Source organism: Zea mays, chromosome 3, assembly GCF_902167145.1.
Source record: "Zea mays cultivar B73 chromosome 3, Zm-B73-REFERENCE-NAM-5.0, whole genome shotgun sequence".
In the NCBI taxonomy this organism is placed as follows: domain Eukaryota; kingdom Viridiplantae; phylum Streptophyta; class Magnoliopsida; order Poales; family Poaceae; genus Zea; species Zea mays.
This window is the reverse complement of record NC_050098.1, coordinates 78,591,712-78,603,050: the sequence shown is the minus strand read 5'-3', so window position 1 is coordinate 78,603,050 and position 11,339 is coordinate 78,591,712. Positions and strand designations below refer to the sequence as shown.

General features: G+C 45.4%; 1 pseudogene; it reads left to right on the top strand.

The window, feature by feature from the left end:
• The first annotated feature begins 7,927 nt into the window (after positions 1-7,927).
• On the top strand, positions 7,928-9,372 carry LOC103650228 (uncharacterized; annotated as a pseudogene).
• The last annotated feature ends 1,967 nt before the right edge of the window (positions 9,373-11,339 follow it).

Below are 11,339 nucleotides of genomic sequence, written 5' to 3'. Positions count from 1 at the left end.
GACGAATGCACCATCATATTTTAGGTATCTGATTAATTTTGTTTTCATGCCTGAATTGGACAAATTCGTAGTGGTTTTCATCAATGATATCTTGGTGTACTCAAAGAACGAAGAAGAACATGCCGAGCATTTGCATGTAGTGCTTCAACGTCTAGGAGAGCACCACCTTTATGCCAAGTTGTCAAAATGTGATTTTTGGCTAAAGGAGATCAAAACAATATCTCTCAGGCAGGCATAGCTGTTGATCCTAATAAAGTTCAAGAGGTGATGAACTGGAAGCCACACACGATTGTCCGTCAGATTCAGAGTTTTCTAGGATTAGCTGGTTATTACCGAAGATTCATTCCGGATTTCTCTCGAATTGCGAAGCCCATAACTGAGCTGTTGAAGAAAGATGCCAAGTTTGTTTGGGGTCAGAAGTCGGAAGATGCCTTCCATGCATTGAGGCAACATCTGACCACAACACCAGTGTTAGCGCAATCCAACAGCAGCAAGCCATTCGATGTGTACTGTGATGCCCCTGGCACTGGACTAGGTTGTGTCTTGATGCAAGACAACAGAGTCATTGCTTATGCATCAAGAGCACTCAGGCCTCATGAGCAGAATTATCCTACTCATGACCTAGAGTTAGCAGCGGTGGTTCATGCATTAAAATGTGGAGGCACTATTTGATTGGAACCCACTACAACATCTTCACTGATCATAAGAGCCTTAAGTATATCTTTACTCAGGCTGACCTCAACATGAGGCAGAGAAGATGGCTTGAGCTGATCAAGGATTATGACCTAGAGGTACATTATCACCCAGGAAAGGCCAATGTAGTAGCAGATGCCTTGAGTCGGAAGTTGCAATGTAACGGTGTTATGATGGATTCTCGTATTGACACCTTGTGTGATAAGTTGAGCAAGATGAAGATTGAAGTAATTACTTCTGGTGCTTTGTCTCACATTTCTGTTGAGCCAGCCTTGCAAGACCAGATCATCATGGCCCAGCTCAGTGACAAGGGAGTGCAGATTATCAAGGAGAATCTCCATCAGAAGACTGAGAAGTATAAATGTTTCCGCCAAGATGGAAAGGGTATATTGTGGTTTGAAAGTAGATTGGTGGTTCCTAAAAATGAGGGTCTCAAGAAGAAAATCTTGGATGAGGCCCATCTCTCCAAATTCTCCATACATCCAGGGAGCACCAAAATGTACCATGATCTAAAGCCCTTGTATTGGTGGACTTGAATGAAGAGGGAGATAGCCTGATATGTATCGGATGTGACACCTGTCAGAGGATAAAGGCAAGCCACTTGAAATCAGCTGGAGCTTTGCAACCCCTGTCTATACCTTCGTGGAAATGGGATGACATCAGCATGGATTTCATTGTGGGTCTGCCCAAAACCTCTCGTCATCATGATTCAATTTGGGTTATTGTGGACCGACTGACGAAAGTGGCACATTTTCTCCCAGTGCACACCACCGATAAGGCTCAAAAGTATGCAGAGTTGTACATTGACCGGATCGTGTGTTTGCACGGATTGCCCAGGACCATTGTTTCTGACCGAGGAGTCCCGTTTGTTGCCAGATTCTAGGAACAACTGCAAGAGTCTTTGGGAACCAAGCTAATCAGAAGTTCAGCTTACCACCCACAGACTGATGGTCAGACCGAGAGGGTAAATCAAATTCTTGAAGATATGCTGAGAGCTTGTGCGATCGATTGTGGCAAGAACTGGGATAAGAACCTCTCCTTGGCAGAGTTTGCTTATAACAACAGTTATCAATCCAGCCTAAAGATGGCACCCTTCGAAGCTCTCTATGGGAGAAGATGCAGAACACCACTCAATTGGTCTCAGCCTGGAGAAAGAGAAGTTTTCGGACCTGACTTAGTGATTGAAGCCGAAAGGAAGGTCAAACTAATCAGGAAGAATCTAGAAGCTGCTCAGGCCAGGCAAAAGAGTTACCATGATAAGAGAAGGAAACCTCTCCAGTTCGAGGTGGGAGATTTCGTTTATCTAAAAGTATCACCCACCAAGGGAGTGCAGAGGTTTGGGATCAAAGGCAAGTTAGCCCCTCGATATATTGGACCTTATGAGATCATAGAGGCATGTGGACCCGTGGCATACAAGTTGAAGTTACCTCCAAAAATGTCTGCCATCCATAGTGTGTTCCATGTATCTCAACTGAAGAAGTGTGTTCGATTGTCGACTGAGATCTTAGCAGAACCAGAATTGGAGATAGAGCCAGATCTATCGTACCAAGAGTACCCTTCCAAGATTCTGGATTGCAAAGAAAGATCAACTCGGGCAAAATCGATCAAGATGTATAAGATCCAATGGAGTAATCACTCAGAGGAAGAGGCTTCTTGGGAGACTGAAGAATTTATGCGTTACAATTTTCCTGATTACCTGCCTAAGGAAATTGGTACGTATTCATGCCCAACCCCTCCTCCTGCCCTTCGAATCTAAATCTCAATAATATAATCTTAAATTGGGAAGAATAAGTTACAAAACAAAATTCAAAAGGACTTCCTTCTGAGGTTGCAAAGAGAATGACATTCGAAGAGCAGTTTGCCTTAATAAAGAAAGCATTCGCTTCGAGTAAGTCTCACCCTTCGCTTCACCCCGGTAGGACTCCGACCCAAATCTCGGGACGAGATTCCTTTAAGGGGGGAAGGCTGTGACACACTAGTGTCACCTAGGGTTCTTCCTTGAGCTAAACCAAGCCATTATCACATGTAAACCTAATGAAGGGATGAACATCAAAGATTAAGAACAAAGATTTATAATGAGTCTTCTCAAACTCTCCTTAATCTTGTCATGAACCTTAAGGAAGGAAAAATCTCAAACCCTAATTAATCCTAAGTCAAACAATTAAGCATAAAGGGTAATTGGGAGAAATTTTAGGGGGAAAAGACAATTTTTGGTAAAGACCAAATTACAAAGTTTTAGTTCACCAAATAACCAACAAATCATAGTAAGAAAGTTTGGCCATTTGGTTTTTCCAAAATCCCCAAATCAGCCCTTGAACCAAGGTCCTATGGGGAAATTCAGAATTCTCAATTCTGAAATTCAGAACCCTTTTTCAAGATCTAATGCGTTCTTTGTTTTTCAAAACTCAAAACTAAGAAGTCCAAATATCAAAGTTGTGCCAAATTTCCTTGAACACGCTCTGGAAAAATTTGAACTCAAACCAAATTCATTTGGCACGGTTTTGGCACCGTTTGACCTCGGGGCCAGGCATTCTGACACTGGCACCTTGGTGACGCTACAACTCTCTGTCCCTAGCCTAAAACCGCGCAACGTCCATATACAAAAGACAAAGCACTGTCAGGGGAACAAATCCTTCATAGCGATCTTGCCCAAATTCGTGAAGATTTGCACCCAATCGGCGTTAGAACTCGGGCAGAAGCAACGGTTCCACGTGTTCGACCGTGGCTGACACCCCCGGTTCACGCCCGTTCGCGCACCCACGCTCCCTAGTGCACTGCCCTCACGTGCTCGCCGGTCCACGGCCGCCCGTGCACCGCGCCGTTCCTATAAAGCAGCCCCGAGCCTCGGCCATACCTCCCCGCGCGCTCACAAGTCTTGCCCGAGCCAAAGATCACCAGAATTTGCCCTGAGCACGCTCCGCCACCGCCCGCCAAGCTTTCCGAGCCTCGGCCACCGTGGCCAGCTCCCTCCAGTCGTGTCCAAGCCACGCCAACCACTCGGTTAGCTTCACCATTGGCCCGTGAAGCTTTCCAAGTCCTCGGACCTGGCAGAACTTCACCGGAGGCCCGTGATCGCCCGAGCTGGACTTCGGTCGGCCGCCGCCGCGCGTGGACCGAGCTTTCCTATAAGCCATTTTCAAATTCCTTGCACCCATGTCTTCCCTAGCACCCAGTGAAGCTCTCTGACCCGTTTGATTGAACTATCGTGTCGTGAGTAGGCCGGATTCCTCACCGCCGACAAGCATCTCCGCCTGCGCACGCGGACCGGCCGACTCTGACCATCCCCGACGGCGACCCGCACATCGCCATGATCCTCGAGACCTCCCCTACGTCCTCGACCACCTCACCGGAGCAGCCTCGCCGCCGGTAAGCCCCTCCGCCCTTTTCTTCGCCGCGGGTACTGTTCAATTGGGGACAGGACCGCGGGTTCGAATTCCAGAAACCCTAGGGGGTTTTCTGCAAAGCCGTAGACTCAAATGAATAGTGCCCCGGGGACCTGTCTGTAATTCCTTTAAGAACTTTCGCCAGGGACCCCAGCGCAAAACTGCTTTTCTTTAAACCATTTCTAATTAATCTTTTATTAGTCGGTAGAAGACTTAGGAAATTCATAACTTGAGAAATACTTAACCAAAATTTGTCAAACAAATTTTGCTGGATTCTAAATATTATGAACTATCAATTAAAAATACTGAACCCCATGCTTTCTGTTTTAATTTTTAGAGTTTGGAATTAATTACAGAAACTAACCAAACCTTATTTAATTAAAGAAAAATGGTTATGCTTCTGTGCTAGGCTTGGAAAATTTGTAGATGTTCAAACCCTAATTAGACACTGTTTAAAAATACTAGACACCTTGTATTGGAAGTTTAAGTATAGTTATCCAATAAAAGCCATTTTTGCCCAAAACTTAAGAGAATCAGAGAAGTATTAGAAAATAAGGAGCAATAAATGAAATTATTTTTTCTAGCCTACTTAAGTAACAGAGAATCTAGGAAAAATAAAGGGACCCCTAGTCCAGAACAGAATCAAGGTAAAATGTTTTATTTAGCATTATTCCAACAAGAAAATAATTATTGGAATTATGAAAACAAATCCAAAATTGTTAATAAAAATCCAGTGGACTTATAACCACTAGAACCCCACTACAAAAATGATAACCACCCCAGCCCATCATTTTAAGTAGGGTAAACAAATAAAACTTGATATTGTGTCCTATTCCAAATAAATCATGAGCAACCCAAAAATAATACAAAAATGGGCAAATAAAATTATACCAGATCAATGATGAGATAAGCCACCAGAGAAAAATGCAAAACCCAATTGAAGGCTGCAAATTAATACCATTGCCATTACTTCATGAAAAAGGCCATTTAATCCAAATAATTCCTACCACCTTTCCCTTAAGCAAAAAGATGCTAAACTTCATAATGATTGCTCTTGCACAAAGAAGAAGGTAGGAAAAATCATAAATCTATTGTTTGATATTTTTCAAATATAATGGTAGTAGAAAGCACCACTTTGACTAGAAACTTTGGAAAATCATAATAAAATAACTTATAAGTATTAATGGCTAGAAATTTGTGCAAAGTCATGTTATAACATCTAGATGCCAGCAAAAATATATCTTAAAGAATAACCCACTATTAAAAAGGAGCCATAGTTCAAAACACCCCTACTGCCCTAGTATTTAATAATTTTATCCAGAAAGAACTACTTACTTTTTAAACCCCAAATTTTGAGACAAAGAATTATGCACCAGTAAGAAGCTACTATAATGTTTTCAGATTTTTTGGAACTTTATTAATATAACTTGTAGTTCAAACCCACCTTAGTAAGAAGAAGAAAGGAAGATAATAAACCTCGCTCTAATAAGTTCAACTTGAAATCTTATTAAATTCTCACTAAGACATTAAAAGGAAATCAGTGGAACACCAAAATAAACTTACCACTTAATTTAACTAAGCTTGACCATAATTTGCTAAATATACCACAAGAATATCTTGTAGCAAGAATAAACTCTACCTGATTAAGTAGATTAGTCACCATCAAAGTTTAATTGCTAAATTACATATCATATCATGCATGTATCTTACAAATTGCATTCATTAGACTACAATCTAGCTGACGGAGAGTACGTGCTCATCCCCGAGCAAGGAGCTGTCCACGAGGAAGACCAGGAGCAAGCTCCCGAGACTGCCATCGAGGATCTCCCCGCAGCCCCAGCTATTGAAGGCAAGCCCCGGTTTTTATGTATAACCGTATCTATATATGCTACTTTACTACACTTAATGTTTGTAGGGTTGTATTGTGCACTTAAGTGTAGGAGTTTCTTGAAACCTCTAGTTGCATGAACTTAGGATTTCTTTTTGAGATGAATACTAGTATGCTAGGTCGAGTAGCTGCGTGCTGATCAGGATCTCGGTAGAAGTCAAGTGATTTTTCTAGCACTCGCGCGAGGTCAAGAATTGATTGTATTCATCTTGATAACGAGATATATGTTGGTCTATGGACTTGGATCTAGGGAGGATGCCTTGTCCATGAGACGAGAAAAGGAATTAAGGATTAATGTGTGGATACCTGAGTCAAGCTTTTGAACGTACTAAGCACATGTCGGGAAATATGGTAACCGGTAAACCTAGTACCTGAGTGAAGTCGTGCGCGGACTTTATCCCTCACTCGTCCTGAGACTGAGTCTCCCATGCTAGCTATGGTGGGTACAAGTGCGGTCACTGCACAGCAGCAGCCGGGGTCAGTGGAGCATTGTATGCCAAGGCGGTGAACCCTGTCCGCGAACGGGGAATCGATGGGGACGGTTGACATGTGTGGGGACGGAGTGCCCTGACATGTCGTGTGTTTATGTTTACCTTGCAAGGATAAAAACTCGATTCGAATCGTCTACTTCTCGCAGCTAATGAGACTGCTTGACCCTTGTACTACATTGAGTAAGAAGTGAAATGAGGTTTACATGAGATAATTTGTTGATTGTACTAAATGCCTGTTACCATGTATGCTTAGAAAGAGCAAACTTAGCTAATCTAATGAGGCTAGAAATTGAGAAGCTAAAACTTGATCTTAGATACAGCTAGTGCTTTTGGCAAACCAAACCCCTCAACCAAACAGCTGCATGGTCTAGAGGTAGAGGAGTAGTTTCCTCACACCGGGTAAGTCTAGCTGAGTATTAGTATACTCAGCCTTGCTTGTGGCATAATTTTGCAGGTGCGCTGCAGGATATGGTTGATGGTGTGACTTGGCCTACCACCCTGCCACCGGGTTGGACGGTCGAGTGGGATGCTGCTCCAGCAGGAGAGGAGCAAGAGGAGTAGTGGGCTAGGCCTTGCCCATTTCCTCGCTACCGACGACATCGATTATCCGCTGCATTTTATTTTGTGAACCTTTATCAGCTACTTGAAAAACTCCGATCTATGTAATAATTTAGTACTTAAATTGAGGTCTTCCTGTTTTATTGTATTTCTTCTGCGACTCACCTTCGTGTGAGATTGTGGTATTTGATCCTAGTTAAGTGGCTCTATCAGACTAGATCTGAGGGACTGACGGGTTATTCCGATTTAAGTGTGTTACGGCCCCTGAGGCGTGACTTAGGCACTTAAGCTGGAATAATTCAGGCGGTTCTGCCACACTCGTGTTGGTCTGTGTGGACGATATATGATCCTAGAGAGCTGCTAGGAGTAAATACCACCGGTCTAGGGATTGGACAGGGTGTTACAAGTGGTATCAGAGCCGGCCCTTGAGGTTTCACGACGTATGTGGGCTAGGGGTTTGGGTATATGGCGCATGGCGCATGTGGGCCCAGAGTGGTCACATGGCATGGCATATGCTGACACTAGACACACAAACGTGGCTAAGAGGGGAGGTTCCTGGATTGGGGTTGACCGACGAGGACGTCGGTCTTCTAAGGGGGGTGGATTGTTATATCCTGGCCCCTAGGATGGTGATTTCCTAGCCCAAGGCTTAATAGAATAATAAAGTATCCATACCAACAAGGTGCATCTTCTTTTTCGGAAGCCTATCTTGAAAAAACCTCCAAGTTAAGCGTGCTTGGCTTGGAGCAATTTGGGATGGGTGACCGACCGGGAAGTTTTCTCGGGTGCGCATGAGTGAGGACAAAGTGTGCACAAAAGACTCGTGTTGGTCTGTGTGGACGATATATGATCCTAGAGAGCTGCCTGGAGTAAGTACCGCCGGTTCAGGGATTGGACGGGGTGTTACACTTACCATGACTAAAATGATTCAACTACACGAGATGACAACGAATCCGAGGTCAAGCAATCCATCGGACACTTGGAAAACGTTGCACGAATCTTGCTTCATTACCCAGTTCCTAGGAATTTCTCTCCTCTGCTTGCACAAAAATACACACATAATTAGCATCTAATAATTCAAGGCCGGATGAGAACAAATAGAGTAAGAATGAGTCTCACTGGCACCAAGTTGGAGACCTACGGAATGGAGCACCGCAATATGCTATGGATCTTCAACGTGTCCACGGTGCAAGAACGTCCAGCATCCACTTTGAATATCTCTGGTTCAAGCACATCCTCGACCCCAAATGAATAGCGCACCAGGACGTTACCACCCACACCACCCATCATATGGAGGTGAACATGAGCGACGACCAACAACTCGTAGGGACGTCGATGACAAGCAGCTGTGCACGGCCGAGCACCACGCGAGGTCGAGGCGAAGATGAGGATGAAGAAGGACGACAGCATCGGGCCAGCATGCCGACACAGGGCGTGATGGGAATCATGGCTAGGATTTGGGCGAGCTGAGCTACAACGCTGGTTCTGGAATTCGGCGATGAGGCGAGCCAGCGCGAGGGCCAGGAACAAGTAGGGCGCAGGGACGCGCGACACCATGGCGGGCAGGTTGGCCATGGACAGGAGGAGGCCGGAGTGTGCACAACCGGCGAGGTCTACGACGAAGTCGGATCAAACATTTCACAATGGTGGTGACGTTGAGCTTCGCTGGGAAATGCCGACCATGGCATAGAGAAGACAGGGCCGAGCTGGAGCTGGGAAGCCGCGCGAAAGGGGAAAAATGGGTGCGCGTCAAAAGGGTGGGAGCTGGCCGTGAGAGCTCCACGACGGCAAGAGCAGCTCCCAGGGTGCGGCAACTCGTGCACAGGGCGAGCGCATGGGAGCCGGAGACCTGAGAGCGACGTGGAGAGAAGCAGAGAGGTCGAGCGTCAGGGAGAGGGCCGAGGGAGCAGGTGCGCTCACAGGAAGACGAGCGACTAGCGCGCAGGGGAGAGAAGACAAGGGAGAGAGAGCGACGTGCCGGGGAAGAAGAAACTCGACTGATAGGACGAGCAGGACCAGGGGCGCGGTGCTAGGCCGCAGGGCACCGGACTTGGGGAGCAGGAAAGGCGCCGAGCAGAGGAGTGCGTGGCGAGCTGGAGCGAGAGGAGGGAGTTCCGAGGAGAGGGGCGCCAAGGAGCCACGCGGGCCTGGCGAAATTCGAGCGGGGAGGGAGCTCCGGCCATGGATGGAGCTCGGCACGCGACGCAAGAGAAGCAGAGGCCGAGCTTGGCGCGGCTGGAGAGGAGAGCAAAGAAGGCACCAGCCATGGCGAGGGAGAAACTCGGCGCGGCTGGGCTGGGCGCAGTGCTGGAGATGGCCGAGAAGGAGTGTCTGTGCGCCATGGGAGGGAGAGGAGGGAGCTGGGAGGCCACGAGGAAGATAAGGACGACTTCAGGAAAATTAGCATAGAGAGTGGAGAAGATAAGCGCGCGCAGGGAAAAAATCAGACGGATGTGGAAAAGATCTGGCAGGAAAGCGGCGACAGATTTTTTTGGATTTTCTTTTCTCTCTTTTTAAAGGAAAATCGCATATATTTTGGATCACAATTTTTAACGATGTATACTGGGTTGACACGCTATACGGCTACACATTTCATTCTAATGATTTAGTGAACTAAATCAAATCATTTACTAATTAGTTGCTGTCAGTACTAATTACAGTGGTCTGGTTTGTTTCGGACAGGATGTAAATGGACCGAATTAAACGGTTTTCGGCTTCGGTATTTTAATATGCATTTGATTCAGTTGACTTCAGATGAATTCCGTTCGCTACTCGAACATTCGAATAGAGGACAATTCAATTAAAAATCCATAGACGCGATGTCACGGATAACAAAAAGGGGACTAAATTATTTTACACTAAAAGCTTAGTCGTCGAGTTCTTCTTAATCTATTCAGGATAAAATCATTCGAGTGGGTCGGGCTTCCGAATTCGTATTCGCGCGAGCAATGAATTTTGAATAATCACCGAACGCACTGATTTTCGGAACAACTATGTTCCGAACATCATGAAGCCCGGATAAATAAAAACTTTGTCGAACTCGTGACAGACGAAACATATTAAGACAGAGAGACTATTATTCACCGCTATCACGTGTTAAAAGTCCGCACTCGTGGTCGAGCAGACAATAAACACCTTGGGTGTTATAGTACGGTCGAGGATGGGGTTGGCTTTATAGCCGCAGGCGTCGGCGCGGGGTTGGTGCAGCGCGGCGTGGCGCGTGCGGAGCCGAGTGTCGGGGCATGCTCTGGCGTTGCCAAGGCACGTCGAACAGATGGTCGTGTTATTCTGCCCAAGTTTTTGCGCCTTCTGAGCACCCAAACGTGCGAATGTTGCCATATGACTTGTGTAAGATTTCTTCCCTGCTCCTAGAGCTATCTTGTTCATGTGAGTTCCAAGGGGAGATCGGGTCTGGCTTGGAAGATATGGTGGCGCCAAGTCTTGTCTGTCTGCATTGTTCATCTCGCGACAAAACAGATGCCAAACCGTGTCAAACGACCCTGGTTTGGTTTCAAACATTTCAGGGGTGTGCCTTGGATAGTTTGGCTACTTTTTGTTATTTGGACCATGTGGTTTTGGCGCCAGCAAATAAGTGAACACTTCTGATCTTTAGATTAGGGCTGATTTTTGACTTAGAGAAAAAATGGATTGCTTTAAGGTGCTCTCCAATTGGGGGCTGATTTGGGGTTTTTGTAGGACCTTTTTGTTATACCTCACTTACTATATTTTGTAGATATATTAATGTACTTCAACTTTGGTAAAGTGTTTAAGTCATGAAATGATCATTTGTTTCCCCTTCTCACTAATCCAAGTCTTGGGGGTTTAATGGCTTAAGAGGGGGAACTAGTGTTTTAGAACCCATTTCATAGGTGAAGATACATGAAAAGCTAGGGTATTCCCTTTTCTCATGATCCTTACTTAATTAAGCCATGGTTTCTAAGGTTTTGGTGCCCCTCCTTCCCATCTAAACACATGTGATAATAGGCTATAGGTGCATGCATTGAGCCAGGGCCTTGGGCAACACCTAGGGTGTTACAGAGGTTTTCCCTGTTTTCTTTTTGCACTCGATGGTGTAGGCTCTGATTTTACATATTACATCTTTGGGGGATTTTCTCCCTTGTATTGTGTAGGGCTAAATAAGAATGAAAAATTACAAGCTATGGCCCCATTAAAAATAACCTTTCTCCCATCCTGAAAGGAAATGGGTGCCATAGTAAAAGAATGAAAAAATATTACATCAAATTACACGTAGTACCGTCGAAGCTCATCCGCATTCCAAGATCTGGGTATGTCGTTGCCGTCCATATCCTTTAATCTGTAAGAACC